Source organism: Carassius auratus, chromosome 3 (genome assembly GCF_003368295.1).
Source record: "Carassius auratus strain Wakin chromosome 3, ASM336829v1, whole genome shotgun sequence".
NCBI classification, from domain to species: Eukaryota; Metazoa; Chordata; class Actinopteri; order Cypriniformes; family Cyprinidae; genus Carassius; species Carassius auratus.
The window spans coordinates 16,404,011-16,430,373 of NC_039245.1; the positions used below are offsets into that span (position 1 = coordinate 16,404,011).

Genomic DNA, 26,363 nt, shown 5'->3' on the forward strand with positions numbered 1-26,363 from the left:
CCAAGTATCGTGGCACATGAAATCAGAGCTCCAGAAGGAGTCTGTGGATCCGGCTGTGATGAGATCTGGACTCTGGAAGAACATTCAGGATCAGAACTGAAGTGACTTTGGATCAGAAGCAGAGAGAGCAGAGACAGCAGCAGATCACTCACCTTTCCATCGAGACTGGAAACTTCTGCAGAACAAACACACCATTGATCATCAACAACTGATCAATCAATCAGTGAATCAATCAACCAATCAATCAATGAATCAATGATCTGAAATCAGACCTTCAGAAAGCAGATGTCACTGTCTTTCATCATCTCCTCCGTGTCTTTGATTGTGTGTGAAAGAGCTGAGATGTGTGTGTTCATCTCCTCCAGCTTCTCCTTCATCATCTGCTTCTTCTGCTCCTCTTCCTCTCTCAGTGCAGTGATTGTAGCTTCTTCTTCATCTCTGAGAAACTGATGAAGCTTCTCAACTGCTGTCTAATCTGACGCTCTGTTTGATCAGCTTGAGACTGAAATCAAATCACATTCACTTCAATTATCTCAAAGACGTAACGGATTCTGAAGCAGCATGTAGACCGAGTGAGTAAATGTGGGTTAGTTAACTACTACTTTAACTTTACTAACACTGTAGCAGAAGATGTTCAGTGTCTGCAGGTACAAATACACATTGTACACAGCAGGGTGCATATATACATCACTACTTGATGAAGGTTAGATAAATACATTTTTATCTTTGATGGTTTAAGATGTCACCCTGGAGAAAGTTGACCCCCCACCTTAATTTTTCTCTCGACCAAATATGGCAAAAAATCTAATCTCAGCACTTTTAATGAATAACGTCACTCTTTGTGAGATTTAGTCAGTCAAAGTTGTTTTGAAATTAATTGATCTAGTTGTGTGTCTCTGGAAAGTGATCTTTGACATCTAGATATCTAGACATACGTTAAGATATTTTCACCAAATTAGCAACATTATTTTAAACATCTTATCTTTTTGCTCATGTTTTTCTCAGATGCATATTGTCAGTACAGTTTATAAATATGATCATATATATACATGCTCTTAAATGATGACAGTGAATGTTGGTCGCTACTAGCAAATAAATTATTCCTGCTTGTGCACAGTCCTGCCAACTAGCAACCAACTGCAGAAACTTTGTTTACGCAAGTGGTTATATTTGGCCCTTGCACTGCCATTATGCAAATATGACTCGTGAATGAGTCAATGTTTTGTTTGTTATCTGGCTTGGCTCAGTGTTCATCTTCAGTTCTCTCTTCACAGCAGTTCAGTCAGATACTGTTTGAGTAAATGAATTACTCTGGGATATTGGTTTGTTTGAACTCAGAGGGAGTGTCAGCCACATTAAACAAGTTAACAGCTTAAGTCATTGGTGGATTAATGTGTATTAGAGATGTGAACCGTTTAAAACGATTCAGTTCGATTTGGTGAACTGAATGATTCGTTCACGAACCGGATATCCAGCTGCTTTGATTTGAACTCTCTCTCACACAGACACGTTAGAGAAGACAATGCTGAATAAAGTTGTCGTTTTTGCTATTTTTGGACCAAAATGTATTTTCGATGCTTCAAATTATTATAATTGACCCTCTGATGTCACATGGACTACTTTGATGATGTTTTTCTTACCTTTCTGGACATGGACAGTATACCGTACACACAGCTTCAATGGAGAAACTGAGAGCTCTCGGACTAAATCTAAAATATCTTAAACTGTGTTCAGAAGATGAACTGAGGTTTTACGGGTTTGAAACAATATGAGGGTAATTATTAATTACATAATTTGGCTATCTGGGTGAACAAACCTTTTAAATGGCTAATGTGAGTAGGACTATTTCTTCAGCATCTCATCCAATGGCTCTTGTGCTAGTTCCAAAACATAAATGTTAAAAAGCATTCTAATGCAGTTATTAATTAAATTATTAGAACGAGAGCGAGAGAGACAGAGAAGTTGTGTGAATTAGGCTAACTTACCTCTTTGCGTCTCTAAACAGCGATGTCTCCTCGCTAAGTGAGAAATGTCATGAGTAGCCTTTAAGTTGCTACACTATATAGACTAACTGATAAAATCGCTAGGGCAACGCTGACAACACCTTTTTGTGCAAACTGTGTGACCGTTATTACTGTTAACTATGCGAAGTGATATGGCTAATTAGCTAATTTGCTAATTTTGCTAATGCGGTCAAGAGAGCTGCCTGGAACTACGTTCGCCGTACGTTTCCAAGAAAATAATTGCACGCCTCAGAACGTTTGGCAGCCAATCAGATTCAAGCATTCAACGGCCCCGTGGTATCATTTATTTTAATTAAAATATGTGCATTCAAAGTTTCTGTCTTCCAGTCAAAAAGGTCACATTTGGAAATGTCAAGAATCAGTGCTCACCTTGATGTGTTGAACTGTTTCTTCAAACTGTCCTTTCATTGTTTCTCCATGTTCAAGTTTCTCTTGTAAAGACTTCTGTGCTGTATTGAGCTCCTCCTGGAATTTAAATTGAAAATCAATATAACACTTCAGACTTATGTAATATGTCCATGCAATATACTGTATATAAGCAAAATGGTACTGAGAAATTTAGCTCAGAAATAAATCTGACTCGCCTTATATGATGACACAACTTCATTGATGGGTCTGACTTTATGATTGTCATGTTGTTGTGAAGTAAAGCACACTAAACACACCGGCTGTTTGTCCTCCAGACAGAAGAGCTTGAGTTTCTCACTGTGTAAACTGCAGAGCTCCTCAGACTCTGATGAATGCCTCTCTTTCTTTTCCTTCAGGAGCGACTCACACAAGTTTTTTAAAACACGATTACATGGAGGATCATCTCTTGAGGATCTTCTCCTGCAGACAGGACACTCCTGAGTTTCTTTAGTTCTCCAGGACTGTTGAAGACACTCTTTACAGACACTGTGACTACATGATAAAACAACAGGATCCTTGAAGATTTCAATACACACGGGACAAGAAAAATCATCTGCAGACAGTGAATCCATTTTCTCTCTTTGAGCTCCAGTGATCTGAACTTTACTTTCACTTCCTGACAGTCACTTCCTGGTAAGTGCTGTAAGAGGGTGGAGTTTCTGCTTCTTTATCATACTGCTTGTTTGGGTCACATGTTTGTTAACTCTTTGTCTGCCTTACTTGACCCTGGATAGTGATTTAAAATATTAAAGAAGATTTGTCATCGAACATCTTCTGTTAAAATAATTTAGTATGGATACATGACATATATTTATACAGTAATTATATTTGAAAATCTCTATTTTTGTTACCAGAATAAAGAGTTCAACCATCCACCTTGCCAGAAGTTTCTAAAAAGAGCTTCAACCCAAGTGTCAAGACTCCTGACAGAAACCATCTAAAGTGATGGCATCACAAGATAAACTGAGCTCTGACCTAATGCTGTAACTATATAAGGGTTTTAATTTCAGACTAGATTAAGACAGCAGTTTACTGTCTATCGAATAGTTAGATACTAAGATGGGCAAACCACTCACACCAGAAGAATGGCAAGAATGTTCACTGTTCCTCTGTCATAGTTCAGATTTACTCACATCCACTCAAGATCCAGTTTAAACTGTTCAAATGTCACACTCCAGACATCATTGTTAAAGAAAATACGGAACGGAATTAGCTTCCACTGTTATGCTGATGATACTCAGATATATATCTCAACGAGACCAGATTCAACTTCTAAATTATCTAAGAGACAGAGATATTAATTATTGGACCAAAAAACACTACACAGAATCTTGTAGATTACAATCTGCAACTAGACGGATGTACTGTTACTTCCTCTACAGTCAGAAATCTGGGTGTTATATTAGCCAGCAAATTGTCTTCTGAAAATCATATTTTCAATGTTACAAAAACTGCATTCTTCCATCTTAGAAACATTGCCAAGCTACGAAACATGTTATCTGTTTCTGATGCAGAAAAGCTAGTTCATGCATTCATGACCTCTAGACTGGACTATTGTAATGCACTTCTAGGTGGTTGTCCTGCTTCGTCAATAAACAAGCTACAGGTAGTCCAAAATGCAGCAGCTAGAGTCCTTACGAGGTCAAGAAAATATGATCATATTACCCCAATTTTAAAGTCTCTGCACTGGCTACCTATTAAGTTCCGTATCAGTTACAAATTATCATAACTTACCTATAAGGCCCTAAATGGTTTAGCTCCAGCGTACCTAACTAGCCTTCTACCACGCTACAACCCATCACGCACCCTAAGGTCACAAAACGCTGGACTTTTGGTCGTTCCTAGGATAGCAAAGTCCACTGAAGGAGGTAGAGCTTTTTCACATTTGGCTCCCAAACTCTGGATTAACCTTCCTGATAATGTTCGGGGTTCAGACACACTCTCTCTGTTTAAATCTAGATTAAAAACACATCTCTTTCGCCAAGCATTCGAATAATGTATCTCTTAAATTGTGAGTGTAGTTGCATCTCATCAAAATGCGCATTCTTACTCTTTAGCTTGGGTTAAACTAATTCATTTTACTTTGTTGGAACAGCTGCTATGCTAATGATGTCTCTATTTTTTCTATGTTCCTGCTGGGATTTTACATCCCAGGGTAACTAGGATTTACACAAGCTCCAGTCTGGATCCAGAACACCTGAGAAGAGATGATGCTGACCCTCAGAGTACCCCAGATGATGCTAACCCTGAATCAACAACAGAACTAATAAATATTGCTACAAGTGTGGCTGCATCATATAATAATTACTGTTAATAATGTTAATCATCTGGCTGACTACGTCTTGTATTAATTTTTCTAAAAAAATCCTGTCATACATGCACAAACTGACAGTCACAATTTATAAGCTACTACTAAATATTGTGAAAACGTAATTTTCTGTAAAGTTGCTTTGTAACGATTTGTATTGTAAAAAGTGCTATACAAATAAACCTGAATTGAATTGAAGAAATCCCGTCCCTTCCTCTGGTTTGATGCTGTAGTTATACCAAGACCCCAGGATGGACTCTCTTTAACCTCCACATCCCAGCAGTGTGTTCCTGAGTTAAACCCCTCTGAACCCAGGACACAGTAACACTCATCAAATCTCTCTGGATTATCAGGAAGGGGTTGGTTCTTACTGTATTTCACATTTCAGATCTTCCGACAGGAGGAGACGTGGATGAGCCGTGTTTGGATCCAGAATCACAGGAGCTGATGAGAAACAATCAACAGCTGCTTTGGTTATTCACACATAATGCTAAAATCTGTAAATATTTCCCCATGCATCATTTCCCGTGTGTGTGTGTGTGTGAGTGTGTGTGTGTCTGTGTAAGATCTCCGATCTTACAAATCATTATAACATTTCCACATAGTAATAGATAAATTCTCAAGATCTTTTATTTAGATATTATAAAATCATTATTATAATAATACAAATGACTTGGTCAAAGTTTTTTTTTTTTTATTTGACTGAAGTATACTTTTTTGCAACTACAAAAATCACAGTCAAATCCAATGTTATTCTATGTGTGTAGAAGTGTGTTTATGTGTGTTTGCATTTGTGTCACTCCATTTATGTGTATTGTGCATTGTAGCTGATTTTTTATTTGACAAATTATGTAAGAGAGAGCTACTTGTGTAATGTCACTTTTTAATTTCTTATGAGTGCTTTTCGTGAGGGGTTTTGTGGGAGTACGGTGTCTAACTCAAGGCCACCTCAGTTATGGGCTCGAGGGTGGAAAAGAGCACTGTATATTCATTTCCCCACCTACAATTACTGCCAGTACAGAGAATAGAACCTAGTTTGGGTAACAAGTCTGATTCTCTAACCATTTCTAACTTTTTTCACATGGACCCTTTTAATATATACATATTTCTTCATACTAGGGAAGAGAGACCCTCTCAGATTTTATTAGCCAAAACATGTCCAGCTGAACCCCTGAACAAAACCCCCAGTAAGACCAAGTCAAATTATTAAAACACAGAAAATATCTAACATGTTTATGGTCAGCTGCTGTTGAGGTTGTACTCATTATGCTTCATTCCAACAGGAAATGTATCTTGAACTTTTATCTTCAGAGACAGGTAAAAGTTTCCAACCTTTGGATATTGACCGACTGAACTGACACAATTAGATCTCTTGTTTTCGTACAGGCAAAAAGGAAAGAAACATCTAAGCATGATGAAACCTCGACATACAGGTATCACATTTTGTTATAAGTATTGTATTCACATTTGTTACAATAATTATAAAGGTGAGATGAAACAATGAATGATGGTTTTAATCAAGAATATATGAGCTGCAGTAAAAGTGAGTTTTACTTATCTCTTTTGGCGCAGAACATACTATTTTAAGAAGCGTGTTAAGAAGAATAGATATTTACTGTTTATTTCTATCACAACACAACTGAAGTATTAACATCACAAACTGTATTTAATTTATGTATGTCAAATTTATTTTTATTAATGTGTGACAAAACATATTTTACACTGGTAAGGTGTGTCACTCCTCATGCTTTTATCTAAAGTGACTTCAAAAAGACAGAGCAGACTGCTGAGATAAACACAGTCTATGTTGAATCTATTGCAGGACAATGAACAAAGACATAACGAGTCAGAAAAGATGATCATCTGAAGGCTAAAGAAACATGTCCAGCAGAGAGGACAGAGGTGATGAGATTCACAAACAAATCAAAATTTCCATTTAATTCTGTCTATAGAATTCAAACGTCCATTTCAGAATCAGAAATCAGAATCAGAAAGAGCTTTATTGCCAAGTATGCTTACGCATACAAGGAATTTGTTTTAGTGACATAAGCTTCCAGTACACAGAGACAACAACACACAGAAAAAATAAAAATAATAAAAAAAATGTACAAATTGGCAAATAAATAAGTGTATAAACAATTGTGCTATAAATGATAATGGAATAGGATTGAGTGAGATGCAGGAATGTTCTAGCATTTACAATGCTTTTAAGTGCAACTTGATCAAACCCTTAAATGCGTGGATGTTTCGCCAATCACTATTACATATTCGGGTCTTTAGTGACCCAGAACTAGATAACCAACACAAATGGATCTCTAACTGCTGCAACAGTAAACTTAAAAATTTCATTTTAATATGCCAATAAAAATACTGCACTCTTTTCAGGTCTTATAACTTTAAGTAAAGCAAAATTATAAATGTTTACTTCCAAGTACCGTCAATCATTTGCAAGAGTGAGTTTAAAGCTTGCAGGCTTCCGTACACCGGCCGCCTGCCCACAGCGTCTTATGGGATTTCTAACGGCTCGATTCTCTCAAGTCTGCACTCGATGAATCGAGGAGTGTGGTTCCAGGATGCCCATCTTTCTGAGGCTGGACAGGAGAATCTGGTGGTTAACTGTGTCAAAAGCAGCAGACAGGTCCAGTAAGATTAGTACTGAGGATTTTGAAGCTGCTCTTGCTAGTCGCAGGGATTCAGTAACTGAGAGCAGAGCAGTCTCAGTTGAGTGGCCACTTTTGAAGCCAGATTGGTTGCTGTCCAGGAGGTTGTTCTGTACAAGGAACATAGAAAGCTGGTTAAACACAGCTCGCTCAAGTGTCTTTGCAATGTATGGAAGAAGGGATACCGGTCTGTAGTTTTCAAGAAGCACTGGATTTAGAGATGGTTTCTTGAGCAGCGGGCTTACCCGAGCCTGCTTGAATGCTGAGGGAAATGTTCCAGAGTGAAGAGAGGAGTTGATAACATGAGTAAGCGAAGGTATGACTGAAGAAGAGATCGCTTGAAGGAGGTGAGTGGAGATTGGATCAAGTGGACAAGTAGTAGGATGATTGGACAGGAGCAGTTTGGAAATGTCCATCTCTGAGAGTGGGGAGAAGGAGGAGAAAGAGTGTGCATTGGTCATTGTGAAGTTGTCCTCAGTCTGCGGTGTGGAGAACTGATCACTGATGGTTCTTGTCTTATTTGTGAAGAAAACTGCAAAGTCGTCCGCTGTAAGAGTCCATGGAGGTGGTGGTGGAGGTGGATTAAGAAAAGAAGAGAAAGTCTTGAAGAGTGTCCGAGCATCACAACAGCTGTTAATTTTGTTGTGGTAGTAGGATGTTTTAGCCGTGAAGACATTTGCAGAGAAGGAAGAGAGGAGAGACTGATACACACTGAGGTTGGTAGAGTTTCTTGATTTCTGCCATTTCCTCTCTGCAGCCCAGAGTTTAGAGCGATGTTCACGGAGAACCTTGGACAGCCAGGGGGCAGATGGGGCGGTGCGTGCAAAAGTTGTCCAAGCAAAATGTTAAAGTGGAGCAAAGAGTGTCCGTAGTGCTGTTCATGTTCAGAGTTGAAAACTGAGAGAGTGCAAGAAGCGAGGATGAAACCACAGAACATAGGCGAGATGGAGAGAGTGAGCGTAGGTTTCGTCGAAAGGTGACCTGCGTTGGAGTGTGTGCCGCTTCAGGATTAAGTGCTAGGTTAGCAGTAATGAGGAAGTGGTCTGAGGTGTGCAGTAGAGCAACTGAAGAGTTTTCCACAGAGCAACAGCGTGTGTAGATGAGGTCCAGTTGGTTGCCTGATTTGTGAATCGCTGTAGTAGACACTCGCTTGAGATCAAATGAGGTGAGCAGAGTTTTGAAGTCAGCAGCCTGGGGTTTATCTAGGTGGATGTTGAAGTCACCAAGCAGTACCAGAGGAGTACCATCTTCAGGAAAGTTTGATAGCAGCACATCCAACTCCTCCAAGAAGTTTCCCAATTGATCTGGAGGACGATAAATGACTACAAATTGTATTTTAACAGGGTGGGTTACAGTAATGGCATGGGATTAAAATGAACAATTACCTGTAGGTGATGGCTTAAGATCAAATTTCCATTCTTTTGATATAAGGAGACCTACACCCCTCCCAGTGGTACGAGTGGTACGTGTGGGAACAAGTGAAATTAGTGGAGAGGGCTGCGGGAGTGGCAGTGTCTTCAGGTTTGATCCAAGTCTCAATCAGTGCCATGAGGTTGAGACCGGAATGAGTAGCAATAGAAGAAACCCCGAAAACCTCCCAACGACATTAATAGTTTCCAGAATAACCGGCAGATTTACATGGGGTTTAGTAATATATAGCAGGATATCATCTGCATATAAATATATTTTATTGACTATTTAAATTGTACATAACAAATGTATTGAGCAAGGGGCTCTACTGTCAGCGCAAATAAGAGAGGAGAAGGGGGATTAACGGGACCACACAAAGGCCCAATCCCAATTCTACCCCTTAGCCCTTCCCCTTTCCCTCCGTTTCGCGCGTTCACGTGAAGGGGTAGGGTTGTCTCGATTCTCTTTTGGTTGGAGGGGTAGGGGTAAGGGGAAGGGCCAGATAGTAGAGGTCGACCGATATATCGCTCGGCCGATATATCGGGCCGATATTTGTCATTTTTTAATATATCGGCATCGGCCGATATCCGTGTTTAGTAGCGCTGATTTAAAGTCAGGCACGTCGTCGGGCAGCCCCGTGTTATTGGCGCTGTGGAAAGTGTTGCTGCTGCCACTGCATGTGAAGCACCCCAAGCCAAAACATTTGGAAGATTCAACAACAGACCTGGGAGATAAAGGTAGTCAGAGAATTTCACTCTGTAAATGGTGTGGAGAAGTTGGCAGCTCTCACAAACACTGCAGCGTGATTGAGGGCTCCCTTACTCCGCCCCGCTCACAGACAGCACCACGCTCGGAGAGACAGCTGTCCTGGAGCTCCTCAGAACGGTGAATAGCATTTGTTCGGAAGCATGGTTTGATGCAGACAATAACCAGTTTTCCATCCAACTCATTTGTATTTAGGGATGTCAACATTTATTAATTTCCATGATCGATCGTCGTTTAAATTAACGATCAAGTGATAACCTTAATTATGTGCAAAAGCCACTTGGAAAAAAGCCTTCTCACACGAATTAAAGGGGTTTTAGTCTGAATAAAATGCTACTAGCAGGACTGTAAAATGAATAAATGTGATTATGATCATTTGATAAAATGAAGAGAGCGCGCCATACGTTGGAGATCATGTTACATTGTTGACTGTTACCCATCAAGGAGACCGCTGAATGCGCTTCCCTGTCAGATATAATGATGAAGGAAAGAGGTTAGAGCAAAAAGATTGTGCCAGATCTTTATGAAGAGGAGAAGAAAAAAGTTGTGGATGAACTATCCCGAGCATCCCCTGTTGCGCTCAGGGGATTGAGAGCTATGTGACGATAACTGCTCACTTCATCACAGCAGACTGAGAGATGAGAAGTCGGGGTATTATGTTAAAAAGAAGATATTATGCCATGTGCACTAAGTTAATTTCATATATTTTAATTTAATAATTTAATTTAAAAAAAAAAAAAAGACAAAACGTATGTTTATTTGTCTTGGCCTTTTTTCTTTTTTTTTTTTGCTGATCTGAAAAATGAACCCATCCATACGAGGACGAGCGAGCGCGAGTTTGACTAGATGTATTTGGAGGTTATTGCTCACGTCTCGTTCTGCACATATCTAAAGGTTTCCATATTCGCAGTGTATCTGAATGTTAAACTATAATATATATATATATATATATATATATATATATATATATATATATATATATGTAAACTAGACGGAACAAATCATCCTCTTCACATGAGCAAAAATGTCCTTGGCATAAAACCAGAGAGGACCGGTATACGGTGTATTTAAACTGACCAGTGTAACTAACCTTTTAAATGTTTGGTTGACTGGACTTTATTTTAATAATGAACAGACTGCGATGTAAGTTTGAAATTAGAATGAACTTTAGATGTTCTGTGTCATTTATACCAAACACAAATGTTGCTGGTTGCTAGTGTGTTTGCAGCACTACTGTTATTTATTTTTTATATATTTATGTTTTTATATTTTTCAGTTTAAATGATTTTTATTTCTAAAATTGTATTTATTTAAATGTATATTTAAGTTTACATTTATGTTCCAACAAACTTTAAAAATTCTACTTGATAAATGTACACTGTGTGCAGAATTATTAGGCAAATGAGTATTTTGACCACATCATCCTCTTTATGCATGTTGTCTTACTCCAAGCTGTATAGGCTCGAAAGCCTACTACCAATTAAGCATATTATGTGATGTGCATCTCAGTAATGAGAATGGGTGTGGTTTAATGACATCAACACCCAATATCTGGTGTGCATAATTATTAGGCAACTTCCTTTCCTTTGGCAAAATGGGTCAAAAGAAGGACTTGACAGGCTCCGAAAAGTCAAAAATAGTGAGATATCTTGTAGAGGGATGCAGCACTCTTAAAATTGCCAAGCTTCTGAAGCGTGATCATCGAACAATCAAGCGTTTCATTCAAAATAGCCAACAGGGTCGCAAGAAGCGTGTGGAAAAACCAAGGCGCAAAATAACTGCCCGTGAACTGAGAAAAGTCAAGCGTACAGCTGCCAAGATGCCACTTGCCACCAGTTTTGCCATATTTCAGAGCTGCAACATCACTGGAGTGCCCAAAAGCACAAGGTGTGCAATACTCAGAGACATGTTACTCAGAGACAAGGTAAGAAAGGCTGAAAAACGACCACCACTGGACAAGACACACACGCTGAAACGTCAAGACTGGGCAAAGAAATATCTCAAGACTGATTTTTCTAAGGTTTTATGGACTGATGAAATGAGAGTGAGTCTTGATGGGCCCGTGGCTGGATCGGTAAAGGGCAGAGAGCTCCAGTCCGACTCAGACACCAGCAAGGTGGAGGTGGAGTACTGGTTTGGGCTGCTATCATCAAAGATGAGCTTGTGGGGCCTTTTCGGGTTGAGGATGGAGTCAAGCTCAACTCCCAGTCCTACTGCCAGTTTCTGGAAGACACCTTCTTCAAGCAGTGGTACAGGAAGAAGTCTGCATCCTTCAAGAAAAACATGATTTTCATGCAGGACAATGCTCCATCACACGCGTCCAAGTACTCCACAGCGTGGCTGGCAAGAAAGGGTCTAAAAGAAGAAAAACTAATGACTTGGCCTCCTTGTTCACCTGATCTGAACCCCATAGAGAACCTGTGGTCCATCATGAAATGTGAGATTTACAAGGAGGGAAAACAGTACACCTCTCTGAACAGTGTCTGGGAGGCTGTGGTTGCTGCTGCACGCAATGTTGATGGTGAACAGATCAAAACACTGACAGAATCCATGGATGGCAGGCTTTTGAGTGTCCTTGCAAAGAAAGGTGGCTATATTGGTCACTGATTTGTTTTTGTTTTGTTTTAGAATGTCAGAAATGTATATTTGTGAATGTTGAGATGTTACATTGGTTTCACTGCTGAAAATAAATAATTGAAATGGGTATATATTTGTTTTTTGTTAAGTTGCCTAATAATTATGCACAGTAATAGTCACCTGCACACACAGATATCCTCCTAAAATAGCTACAACTAAAAACAAACTAAAAACTACTTCCAAAAATATTCAGCTTTGATATTAATGAGTTTTTGGAATCATTGAGAACATGGTTGTTGTTCAATAATAAAATTATTCCTCAAAAATACAACTTGCCTAATAATTCTGCACTCCCTGTAAATGCTCTAAAACTTTTATGTAAATGATTGACTTATATATATATATATATATATATATATATATATATATATATATATATATATATATATATTACCTGTTTTATATATTTAATACTTGGTCAGTTTATTGATTTGTTTGGTTAACTTTGGATAATTTTTTTTATTTTAATACCGTGCAGTGCACTAAATTAAGTTTCGAGAGATGGTTCAAGTCAGTGCTCAATAAATGATAAGTTTAGAAAGGTTGTGCATCCACTTATTATTAGTGTGACATTTTAGCATGCAAATCAAGAGGAAAACTCCAAGATATCGGCCCTAAAAATCGGCAGCACATATCGGCCATCGGCTGACCCTGACCTCTAAACATCGGCATCGGCTATAGAAAAACCCATATCGGTCGATCTCTACCAGATAGCCCTTCAAACTAAGATTTTTGCAAAAAAATCGCTAATATTTGCTAACGTCATATCATTACAGATTGCATGATAGTGGCACAGCATATGTCTGATCAGGGCGATAACTGCTGTAGACATTGATGGGGGCTAATAACCTCAATAATTAGAAATCGCTAAATCATTTTCTCAAATATTGCCTAATCGAGAGAAAAAGAGAGAGAGAAAGAGAGAGAGAAAGAGAAATGGAAGTTGCACGTATTTGCGTCTGTGCGTTTATCAGAGTGAGTTTGCTTAAAAACAGCGATGTATTCTCTGGCTGCTGGAAAATATAATGCTGCGATTCAGTATTTAAACTGTATTTAAGAAAATTTGTGGGGCAGCGTTGACAAGTTTATTTTCTCCTGGATGTGTGAGCTGCGCTATTTCCGATATGTATGTGTGTGTCAGTAAGCAGATCATTAATACAGAAAGATAATTAAATGCTCTAAAGCACACCAGTATGTGTGTGTATTGTAAGATCTAGACGACAAATGATGGCATGTGACATCATGGTAGTGGTGTCCCAATCCTTAGGGGAATATTTTCTCCCCTACCCCTTGTCACTCTGTTTCAAGAGACAAGGGGAAGAGGTAGGCGGAGGGGTAGTGGAAGGGGTATAAAATAGAATTGGGATTGGGCCAAAGTATTGTTAGTTAATACCTGAGCTGTAGGACTTTTATACAACGTCTTAAAGGAACACGCCACTATTTTTGAAAATAGGCAAAAAAATGTTTACTTCCCTAGAGTTAAACACTTGAGTTTTACTGTTTTTGAATCCATTCAGCTGATCTCCAGGTCTGCCGGTAGCACATTGAGCTGCAGCTTAACATAGATAATTAAATCTAATTAGACTGTTTGCATCTTGCTCAAAAATGACCAAAGAGTTTCGATATTTTTCCTATTTAAAACTTGACTTTTCTGTAGTTACATCGTGTACTAAGACTGATGGAAAATTAAAAGTTGCGATTTTCTAGGCCGATATGGCTAGGAGCTATACTCTCATTCCGGAGTTAATAATCAAAGAACTTTGCTGCCATACCATGAGTGCAGCAGGCACTATGATATTACGCAGCAACTTAATTGTAAGTCCCCCTCTACAATTAGATTAGCTTAAGACATAATAGGAATAAGATAAAACACTTTCTTGAAAAAATCTGGGTCACCATAATTTGGAGCATAGACATTGACTAAAATAAATAGGAAAAGGAATGCTATATGTATATTCTTTTCACCAACATTTTACTGCTTTGAAGTATCTCAAACAGGCCCTCACCCCACCCACCAACCAATATAAGTCACAACCCCATCATCTAACCAACAACTAGAACCAGTGGCGCGAGATGAAGTAGACTAAGTAGAAAGTAAAAAAAATTGTATCAGAAAAGTAATAATGATAACAAAGAAATTAACTACTGTAGAAAACACCTAACATCTTATTTGTTGACCTTCGAACATAAAATCAACACAGCTCCACAGTAGAGGATTTCAGAATTATATCAGAGTAGCATTATACATAAAGAAAAAAAGGAAAAGGAACAGCTAAAGAATGGGTTGCGATAAAGAAAATTTCCCACGTACCGAAACATTAATAATTGCACTCAACAAGTGAAATATTGTTCGCACTTATCTCATTTACAGTACGTGACATCCTTTGAACAGTCACCCTGACCCGAAGCAGTTTTACTGCGTCCGGGAAATAATGTTCCCTTAATTTTGCTGAAATCTTCAGACCATACTTGACACCAGGTTTGTCTTTCAGGAATTCCCTTTCTCGTTTGAAAAGCGCGGGGCATTTTACAACTGGTGGAGCGTAATCCAAGATGATGTTGATTATTTGCCCCTCAAAAGAAACTTGCTGCATCTTGGCTGCCTTCTGCAGAATATCTTCCATTTTGTGGGTGTAATGTAGTCCAAGCACAAAGCCCTTGTTGGTTCTTCATCTCCGGGATGATTTCGCAATGCCCCACGAGCGCAATCAACAAGTGGCTGATTATCTAGTGATACTGCTTCCATCAGAAATGGAGCAGTAAAGTTCCTGGTTTTCATTCCGGACTCAGCCCCTTCTTTAATGTTTAGTATATGAATGTGGCAGGGACTTTAAAAGGAAACTCCAACCCCCCAATTTTTTTTTTGTGATTAATCACTTATGCCAAAGTCTTTCCAAACCAGTAAAACTTTTGTTTGTCTTTGGAACACAATTTAAGATATGTTGGATGAAAACAGGGAGGCTTGTGACTGTTTCATAGACTGCCAAGTAAATAACAGTGTCCAGGTCCAGAAAAGTTTGAAAAGCATTTTCAGAATAGTTGATCTGCCATCAGTGGATCAACCGTAACATTATGAAGCGTCTAGAATACTTTTTGTATGTGAAGAACACAAAAAATAACTAAATTATTCCATTTGCGCCATAAGGATACGTTTTGTATGTGTATTTACGATTTGATCTGAAAGAAAACAGTGCTTCCATGTGGCATGTCCGACACAGAAGAGCGTACGCTGCCTGCATTCAGCTCATATTCACAAAAATGGCGCTATAGGGATGCAGAGAGACACAGAGGAGACAAATTGTTGAATAAAGTTATTTTTTTCCAAAATATCTTAAATTGTGTTCCGAAGACGAATGAAGCTTTGGGTTTGGAACGACATGGAGGTAAATGATTAATGCCAAAATTTTCATTTTGAGGTGGAGTAACCCTTTAAGCATCCGGAACTTATGGAATGGCAGTGGCATTCAGACGTCATATTGCACGTGTGAGACTTTAACTTCTACTTTGTGACATTGTACAGTAACCATCTACTAGGGAGAACAGCTGGTTGGCCTTAGTCATTAAAACACATTAGTTAATTATTGATACATCAGATATATATATATATATTTTTTTTTAGAATTGTTTTCTTGTTATATGAATAACTTGTTTATAATGAATAGATTGAGGAATACTAAAAAAGTTGATGTTTAACTTAAAAAAAAATGAAGGAATAAGAGGGCAGTGAATTACGTCCCGGGTCGCTAAAGACCCAAGATATGCATTTAAGGGATAAAAGTGAATTCTGATTCTGAGACATGAAAAAGTCACAACAGTTCCAAATGATGCTGACCAAATGTGAACAGAAAGAGAAATATAGAATACATAAAATCTAACATCTTAACAAGTTACAGTTAGCAAAATTCCTCAGGGTTACAACACAATCACAAAAATATACTATACTTTTAATCAGTTTTCTCAGCATTTTCGATTGGTTCATGTAAGGTCAGTTGTAATTTAAGAGTTTTATTTCATACAGTAATTGTTGCCCACAATCCTGCTCCCAGGAGAAGATGGAGCAAAGAAGAACCTCCTGGGAGTGAGTATTTCTATAGATTAAAAAATATTTACATAATGAAATAAATAGTGTTTAGAAATTATGAGCAGTTTATCATGATTTCTGATGTCACTCTTTGCAGTGAGGATTATTCTGCTGGGGAAGAACGTGTCAGAAAACAGTCGAGTGGGAAACTTTATATTAGGACGAGCAGCATTTGACAGTGAAGCTCCCCCAGATGTTGTAGAAAGAGTCGGAGGAAGATTGAAGGACAGACATGTGACCATCATCAACAGTCCTCAGCTGCTCCAGAAAAACATCTCAGATCATCAGATCATACAGACAGTGAGAGAGTGTGTGTATCTGTCTGATCCAGGACCTCATGTGATCGTGCTGCTCCTCAAACATGAGCAGTGTTCAACAGAAGATCAAGAGTTTGTGGAGAAGGTGCTGCACTCTTTCTCTGAGCAGGTTTTTCAACACACCATGGTGATCACCACACAAAAGTCCATGGAAATCAATCACATCCTACAGAAAATTATTCAGAAATGCTTCAACAGACTCTTCAGTCTTCAGAGAAGCAGCTCTTTTGATGATCTTCTGCAGACATTTCAGGACATTGTGCAAATGAATGATGGACATCACCTGGTTTGTGCCGAATATGAAGCTTCACAGTATTTGACAATGAAGCAAAAGAGCCTTGAAAGATGTGAGTACACAATATGATTTTTGTAATGATTTATGTACTGGGATAGTTAACTTATACAATATGTATTAATAAATTAACTGATGTACTATTATTTTATTACACACAGGCTAAGCTGGGCATAATACCACAGTCTTACCATATTATAGATGTAGACCTGGTTGGTTTGACTTAAAGATATTCCTTAAATTTACATTTACATTTAATCATTTAGCGGACGCTTTTATCCAAAGCGACTTACAAATGAGAACAACAGAAGCAGTCAGGTCAACAAGAGAACAACAACAGTATACAAGTGCCATGACAAGTCTCAGTTACTCTAGTATAGAATGCATAACAAGGTATCTTTTTTTTTTTATTAAATGAAAAAGACAAGAAAAGGAAAAGTGCTGGTGTTAGTAGGTTAAGTGCAGGCGAAAAAGATGAGTCTTAAGATGTTTCTTGAAAATGAGTAAAGACTCATTGAGATTAAGACGAATTGAGATTGAGAGGTCATTCCACCAGCTGGGCACAGTCCAGGAAAAGGTCCGTGAGAGTGAGAATGCCTTTGAATTTCTTTGGGATGGCACCACAAGGCATCGTTCACTTGCAGAGCGCAAACTTCTGGAGGGCATTCTGGATCATTTACAGAGGCTTGACAGTACATGCAGGAAGGCCTGCCAGGAGAGCATTACAATAGTCCAGTCTGGAGAGAACAAGAGCTTGGACAAGAAGTTGGGTTGCTTGCTCTGACAGGAAGGGTCTAATCTTCCTAATGTTGTATAAGGCAAACCTGCAGGACCGGGTCATTGTAGCAATTTGGTCAGTGAAGCTTAACTGATGATTTATCACAACTCCTAGGTTTCTGGCTGTCCTCGAAGGAGTTATGGTTGACGAGCCCAGCTATATAGAGAAGTTGTGATGAATCAATGGGTTAGCTGGAACCACCAGGAGTTCAGTCTTTGTAAGGTTAAGCTGAAGGTGATGGTCATTCATCCAGCTAGAAACTCAGACAGGCTGAAATGCGAGCAGCTACCTTCGGGTCATCTGGCTGGAATGAGAAGTAGAGTTGGGTGTCATCAGCATAGCAGTGATAAGAAAAGCCATGCTTCTGAATGACAGATCCTAAAGATGTCATGTAGATGGAGAAGAGAAGTGGTCCAAGTACTGAGCCTTGAGGAACCCCAGTAACAAGGTGGTGTGACTTTGAAACATCACCCCTCCAAGACACACTGAATGATCTGTCAGAGAGGTAGGACTTAACCCACAGGAGAGCACTTAAATCCCTGAGGCAAGGAATTTCTTTAAGAATACTGCAACAAACATCTGTCATCCTTACCTACGTGTTTATACTAAGCATTTTGCGATAGTTTCTGGCAAAACCCTGCAATGGGGAAGTGGTTTCTCCATCTATCCATCCATCTTCTTCCGCTTATCCGGGGCCGGATATCTATCTTATCTCCTCCCAGTGGGACATGCCCGGAATACCTCCCCAGGAAGTCGTCCAGGAGGCATCCGGAAAAGATACCTGAGCTAGCTCAGCGGGCTCCTCTCGATGTGGAGGAGCAGCGGCTCTACTCTGAGCTCCTCCTGAGTGGCCGAGCTCCTCACCCTATCTCTAAAGGCCCGTTCACATCAAGAATGATAACTATAAAGATAACTATAAAGATAACGATATTAGCATCCACACCAGCAAACAATATTGTCCGTGTATTCTAAGTGGACACGCGTCTGCTGCTTTAAATTCTTGAGCTCATTACAGCAGGATTGATTCTGATTGGATTTTTGGATCAGAAAAAAAAAAATCATTCTGAAAGTGACTACAACGATATCGTTTCTCTGTGCCTTTATCGTTATAGTTGCGGTATGGACTCCGCTATTCTTTAATATTGAGAACGATATTTAGAACTTTATCTTTATCCTAATCTTTATAGTTATCGTGCTTGGTGTGAATGGGCCTTAAGGGAGCACCCAGCCACCCTATAGAGAAAGCTCATTTCGGCCTCCTGTATCCGGGATCTTGTCCTTTCGGTCATGACCCACATCTCATGACCATAGGTGAGAATAGGAACGTAGATCAACTGGTAAATCGAGAGCTTTGCCTTGCATCTCAGCTCCTTCTTCACCACAACAGACAGGTACATCGACCGCATCACTGCAGAAGCTGCAGACCGCGAGGGACATGATTGAATGCCTTCTCCAAATCCACTAGGGGTGTAACGGTATGTGTATTCGAACCGGACCGTTTCGCTACAGGGCTTTCGGTACGGTGCACGTGTGTACCGAATGACTGAATGCAATATTTTGTATGCGGAACATAGGTTCATTTTCGTGTTTCCAAACGAACATATTAAATGGCGGAAGTCTCCGCGTTCAGCACAAATCCCGCCCTGCAGCTGATTCTAAGGCCGGTGACACATTGGCTGCGTGGCGCAAGCGTCTCAGCTGCGTGGCGTGTATTTTTCATGCGACATGCAAGCATGTTGGAAGTGTTTCCAGGCAAAATAGAATAGGATAATATGTTTATATGTCATTTTGTACACAAATACATATTAATTCATGACACTTTGATGTTTGAAAGTCTATAGGTTGACATATATTCAGATATAAATGTAATTTAAAAAATAAATTTATAATTATCGATTTTCAAATATTGCACCTGTCAAACATAGTCTATTGCAATATGCCAGTGTGTCACCAGCCTAAGGTTTTCAAAAGGCATCAGGCTAGTGTGAACATCACTACAACTAGGAAAAAAAAAGATTGTAATTCAAACGCAGCTCCCGTCGGCATTTAAACAGACCTTTGCTCTTAATTCCGATCGGTCCAATGCAATAACGAAATCTGATCAGGTCTAAAAACTGAAACTGTTGATGCTGAAACTTTACACTTTGGAAAAGTTATATATATTTTTTAAATATGAGCAGGCCTACAAGCTGGGATTGGTAATGCTGCACTGTAATCATAGTTATTTATTTATATTTTTTCATTATATTTTATTATATGATATTGGTTTGAGACTGAGAGTATTTTATTTAGTGAAGGACTTTGCAGCAGTATTTTCTTTCTTATTCTTTTTTAATTTTATATATATTTTATTAAAAAGTATTTTAAAAGTGTAAACAAATTGTTAAAAGTTTATAGTAATGAACAACCTGCAGTTTAATGTTTGCATTTCTTTCCCTTACTGTACCGAAAATGAACCGAACCGTGACTTTAAAACCGAGGTACGTACCGAACCGTGTTTTTTGCGTACCGTTACACCCCTAAAATCCACAATACACGTGTGGATTGGTTGGGCAAACTCCCATGAACCCTCCAGCACCTCAGAGAGGGAATAAAACTGGTCCAGTGTTCCACATCTGGGACGAAAACCACATTGTTCCTCCTGGATCCAAGGTTCAACTATCGGCCGAATCCTCCTCTCCGGTACTCTGGCATAGGCTTTCCCAGGAAGGCTGCGGAGTGTGATCCCCCTATAGTTGGAACACAGCCTGAGGCCTTCTTGAAAAGAGGAACCACCACCCCGGTCTGCCATTCCAGAGGCACTGTCCCTAACCGCCACGTGATGCTGCAGAGTCATGTCAGCCAAGACAGCCCCATAACATCCAGGGACTTGAGGTACTCAGGGCAGATCTCATCCACCCCTGGTGCCTTGCCACCAAGAAGCTTCTTAACTACCTCAGTGACTTTAGCTTGGGTGATGGACGAGTCCACCTTCTTCAGCCTCTGCTTCCTCAATGGATGGCATGTCGGTTGGGTTGAGGAGATCCTCGAAGTATTCCTTCCACTGTCCAACGATATCCCCAGGTGAGGTCAACAGCTGCCTACCTCCACTGTAAACTGTGTTGGCAGGGCACTACTTCTCCTTCCATGAGGCATCGTTCGGTTTGCCAGAATCTCTTCGAGACCCACCGATAGTCTTTCTCCATGGCCTCACCCAACTCCTCCACGACCTGAGTTTTTGCCTCCACAACCACCTGAGCTGCAGCCCACTCTGCCTGCCGGTACCTGTTAGCTGCCTCAGTAGTCCCGCAAGCCAGCCCGGCCTGGTAGGACTCCTTCTTCAGCTTGACAGCATCCCTTACTTCCGGTGTCCACCACCAGGTTTGGGGATTGCCGCGTCGACAGAACCCAGAGACCTTACAGCCACAGCTCAGAGTGGCCACATTTACAATGGAGGCAGAGAAAAATGGTCCACTCGGACTCAATGTCTCCGGCTTCTGTCGGAATCTGGTCGAAGCTTTGCCGGAGGAGGGAGTTAAAAATCTCTCTGACAGGGGGCTCAGCCAAACGTTCCCAACAGACTCTGACAATGCATTTGGGTCCACCTAGTCTATCCAGCTTCCTCACTCACCGGATCCAACTCACCACCAGAGGGTGATCTGTTGACAGCTCCGCCCCTCTCTTTAGTCCAAGAGTGTCCAAGACATACGGCTGGAGGCCATCACTGTTGCTTCCAATGTGAGCGTTGAAGTCCAACAGTAGAACGACCCGGTCGGAGCACTTTCCAGCACTCTCCCAGAGACCCCAAGAAGGCCGGGTACTCTACACTGCCATTCAGCCCGTAAGCACAAATGAAAGTGAGAGACCTATCCCTGACCCAATGGCACAGGGAAGCGACCCTTTCATTCACCAGGGTAAACTCCAACACATGGCGACTGAAGCTTTTTTGTTCCCTTAATTCTTCTATGTTGAAATGCTTACTAAGGGACATTGCTGTAACACATACTAAACCAGAACTTAAGAGAACACTTAAGAAATTAAAGGCAAATACTTAATGACAACCTTGAAGTACCTTAAGTGGATCCTTAGTTTTTTTTTTTTTTGCATTTTTTTATCCAAACACAATAGGAAAGGTACTCAGTCTTGCTCCTGGAGAGCTAGATTCCTACCAAGTTTTGTTACAAAAACCTGTCTGCATAGGTGCCAATCCCAATGGCCAAGTACCCACAGAAAGACACAAGATAATAAGGAGGGTGTTATGAGGGTGGGGCAATCCCCAGCAGAAACATAAATCAGTGCCTATGCCTGGTTCCAACTGACTCCCAAGTTTGGACCAAATCTGCCACCTTTGATAAAATAAAATACTTTGGTAGAAGAGCAACAGTCTCTGTTCTGTCCTGTCACTCTCCTTATTTTGATCAACCACTAATCAGGAAGAGCTTGTGTGCAGTATTTGCAAATTTTATCTGTGATGTTTTAATGAAATAATAATGTTTAAACAGTATTTCAGGCTGATGGATTTCTTCATTTACAGGTTCAAAAGAGAACCGAGATGATCTGAGGATTGTGCTGGTGGGAAAAAGTGGAGTAGGGAAGAGTGCTACAGGAAACACTATCTTAGGAAGGAATGCATTTAAAGCAGAAACTTCTCATGAGTCAATTACTAAAGAGACTCAAAAAGAAAGAGCTGAAATCAATGGCAGATATGTTACTGTGATCGACACTCCAGGACTGTTTGATACTGAACTTACTAATGAGGAGATCCAGAAAGAAATCACAAACTGCATCTCCATGGTACTACCTGGACCACATGTGTTTTTCTTACTGATACCACTGGGACGATTCACTCCAGAAGAAGCTAAATCAGTGAAGATCATCCAAGAGACGTTTGGTCAAAATTCTTTAATGTACACCATGGTGCTCTTCACCAGAGGAGATGGACTGAAGAACAAAACCATTGAACAGTATTTGGGAAATCCTGGATCTCCTTTGATGAATCTAATTGAAGTGTGTGGAAACAGATACCATGTGTTCAATAATAATCAGACTGAAGACTGAACACAGGTGTCTGATCTGCTGGAGAAGATAGACGCCATGGTGGAAGCAAACGGTGGGAGTTTCTACACATGTAAGATGTTCAGAAAGATGGAAAGAGAAAAACAAGAAAAAAAAATGAAGTTCCTCATGGAGAGAGTGAAGCATCTGAAAACTGAAAAAAAAGAACTGGTGAAGAAACACGAAGAAGAGAAAGAAAGAATGCAGATTATGATGGAGGAACAAATACAAAATTATGACAAAGAAATAAAGAGGAGAGAAGAGGAACAAGAGGTACACCAGAGAGAAATACAAGACGAGTTGAGACGAAAACAAGAGAAATTCATAGACGAAATCAAAGAAGTGAAGCAAGAAACAGAGAAAATAAAAACAGAAAAAGAAGAACTTCAGATCAACTATGACACAGAAATAGAAAAACTGATGAATAGGCTAGAGACTGACAGACATAATCATGAAGAAGAGAGAAAGAGAAGAGAAGAAGAGTTTAATGAGATGGCAGAACAATACCTAACACAAATAAAAGATAAAGAGGAGAAAGAGAGAGAGATCTATGACACCATGAAGAAAGAACAAGAGGAATGGGAGAGACAGAAACAAAATGAAGAAAAGATGAGAAGAGAAGAAGATGAGAAACAAAGAGAGAGAGAACAGAGAATGTGGGATGAATTTAATCAGAGACTGAGACTAGAAAGAGAGAGAATGGAAACAGAGAAAGAAGATCTTCATTCTAAACATGAAGCACAAGAAAACAACATGAAGATCCTGAATGGAGAGAGTGGAGCAAATGAACAGAGAAAAAGAAGAAATGATGAGAAAACTAGAGGAAGAGAAAGAGACCATGAAAGTGATGATGGAAGAAGAAAGAAAAAATCATAACAAAGAGAGCAATAGAAGAGAAGAGGAACTCAAAAGAGAAATAACAGAACAAGATGCACGTCAGAAAGAAATACAAGATGAGCTGAGACGAGAAAGAGAGATGTTTAAAGATGAAATACAGGAAATTGTGCGAGAAACAGAGGAAATAAAAAAAGAAAAAGTAAAACTTCAGATCAATTATGACACAGAAATAGACAAACTGATGAATAAACTAGAGACTGCTAGACAGAATCATGAAGAAGAGATAAAAAGAAGAGAAGAAGAGTTTAATGAGAGGGAAGAACAATACCTAACACAAATAAAAGAGAAAGAGGAGAAAGAGAGAGAGATCTATGAAATCATGAAGAAAGAACAAGAGGAATGGGAGAGACAGAAACAAAATGAAGAAAAGATGAGAAGAGAAGAAGATGAGAAACAAAGAGAGAGAGAACAGAGAATGTGGGATGAATTTAATCAGAGACTGACACTAGAAAGAGAGATAATGGAAACAGAGAAAGAAGATCTTCATTCTAAACATGAAGCACAAGAAAACAGCATGAAGATCTTAATAGAGAGAGTGGAGCAAATGAACAGAGAAAGAGAAGAAATGATGAGAAAACTAGAGGAAGAGAGAGAGGCCATGAAGATGATGATAGAGGAAGCAAAACAGAATCAAGACAAAGAGAAAAAGAGAAGAGAAGAAGAGTTTAATGAGAGGGAAGAACAATACCTAACACAAATAAAAGAGAAAGAGGAGAAAGAGAGGGAGATCTATGAAACCATGAAGAAAGAACAAGAGGAATGGGAGAGACAGAAACAAAATGAAGAAAAGATGAGAAGAGAAGAAGATGAGAAACAGAGAGAGAGAGAACAGAGAATGTGGGATGAATTTAATCAGAGACTGAGACTAGAAAGAGAGAGAGAATGGAAACAGAGAAAGAAGATCTTCATTCTAAACATGAAACACAAGAAAACAACATGAAGATCCTGATGGAGAGAGTGGAGCAAATGAACAGAGAAAAAGAAGAAATGATGAGAAAACTAAAAGAAGAGAGAGAGGCCATGAAGATGATGATAGAGGAAGCAAAACAGAATCAAGAAAAAGAGAGAAAGAGAAGAGAAGCTAAATATGTTGAAAGAGAAGGACAATTAAAAAGGGATCTCATAGACAGAGAAGTAAGATATAAAAGAGAAGTTGAAGAGAAAAGGGAAAATGAGAACGAGATAAGAGATAATACAAAAACAGGACAAGAGACATTTCAAAAAGAAATGGTGGAAATAAGGCAAGAAAAAGAGAGTGTGAAGGAAGAAAAAGAAAATATTCAGACCGTTTATGACACACAAATAATTCTGCTGAGAGAAGAGAAAGAGAGCAAGAAAAAAGAAGAGACATTCTGCGAGAAAGAAGAACTATATAAAGTGGAGATGGTGATAATAGAAGATGAAAACTGTAGAGAGAGAGAAAAACAGATTTCCTATGATCAGTATCAGAGACTCAAGAGTGAAACGGAAGGAGAAATCAGCGAGACAGAGAGAACGGAAAGAGAGAGACGAGAACAACTAGAGCAAATTGAGAAGAGACTGAAAGAAGAGAAACTCCATGAAGAACAACAAGAAGATGAACTGAAGAGAAGACAAGTGGAGTGTAGAGAGAAATGTGAAAGAGAGGTGGAGATTTGCTCAGAAACTGAAGCTTCACTGCAGGTGAGTGTTCAAGTTGCTTTTGTTCCAGTATGGGTTAGTGTTAGCACTACCAAACTCAGACAGTGAAGGTCTCAAGGCCTTTCTAGATAATTGCTTACTGACTGATTTGTGTTTGTTTCAATCCCAAAAGGTTACATCCATTCTGGAAACTGAGAACAAACTACACAAGAAAACAGAAAATGAAGCAATATATGAAGATGTGGAATATGATCTTCAAAGAGAACCGAAGAAGACAAATGAAGAAGAGGAAAAACCAATGTCAAAAATTCTTTGATGTTGAAACTGGTTCGATGGAAAAATTATTTGAGCTTAAAATCAAAGAGCTTCGGGAAACATTGTGAGAGAGACAAAGAGGGTTTTAAATGAAATTCTTAAGCAGCAAGATCCAAAGAAGTAGATGCTCAGAGAACACAACATGAAAACACCCTATTTGAAAAGAGCGAAGAACTTGCCTTCAAAACAAAACAAATGATTAAGAAACACTGAAGAAAAAGTTTGATTTGTTGAGGGAATAATATGTTCATCAGACACTCTGATATCGATGTAGTGAGAGATGTGAGAATGGTCCTCGGTAATGTCAGTGAGTGTGCTCTTTTAGGTCAGTAGAGGGAGTTTCATCATAGGTGAAGGGTGAAGGGGTAGGGGGGTCTCAATTCTCTTTTGGTTGGAGGTAGGGATGCACCGGTTGACCGGCCATAAATCGGAACCGGACGGTTTTTGCTTAAAATACACGATCTGCAATTTTTTGTTGTAATCGTTTGCTATGTCATTTGTGTGGAAGAGTATTTCGAAATCTGTGCGCAGGACACAGGCAGCCGATCAGTTCTGGAAATGCAGAGTTTCATGTCTGAGGCACAGATAGCAGGAAGCGATCAGCCGTTGGTGTACTGCCGCACAAATAAGAGCCTTTCCTGCGCACTGAAGCTGTGCGAGCATATCTGTACTGGTCCACGCCCTGAACACGAGTAGACCGTGAAGAGATGTTCAGCTCAACTTCTCACGTGTTGGATGAGAAACGAAACGGACTAAACTTTTTTTATTACAACTTGCATACACGTTTGAAAAGCCAAAAATAAACGTCAATTCTGCA

At 39.5% G+C, this 26,363-nt stretch overlaps 1 long non-coding RNA gene and 2 pseudogenes across 1 annotated transcript; 1 reads left to right on the top strand and 2 right to left on the bottom strand.

The window, feature by feature from the left end:
- Positions 1–3,004, bottom strand: part of LOC113055174 (tripartite motif-containing protein 35-like) — a 28,182-nt pseudogene extending 25,178 nt beyond the window's left edge.
- On the bottom strand, positions 21–457 carry LOC113055914 (uncharacterized). Its single transcript, XR_003277615.1, has 3 exons — positions 273–457; positions 153–175; positions 21–72 (listed from the first exon to the last, which is right to left on the bottom strand). It is a non-coding gene; the product is annotated as an uncharacterized LOC113055914 (long non-coding RNA).
- A 3,079-nt stretch (positions 3,005–6,083) lies between the features above and the next one.
- LOC113054263 (trichohyalin-like) lies at positions 6,084–25,926 on the top strand (annotated as a pseudogene).
- The last annotated feature ends 437 nt before the right edge of the window (positions 25,927–26,363 follow it).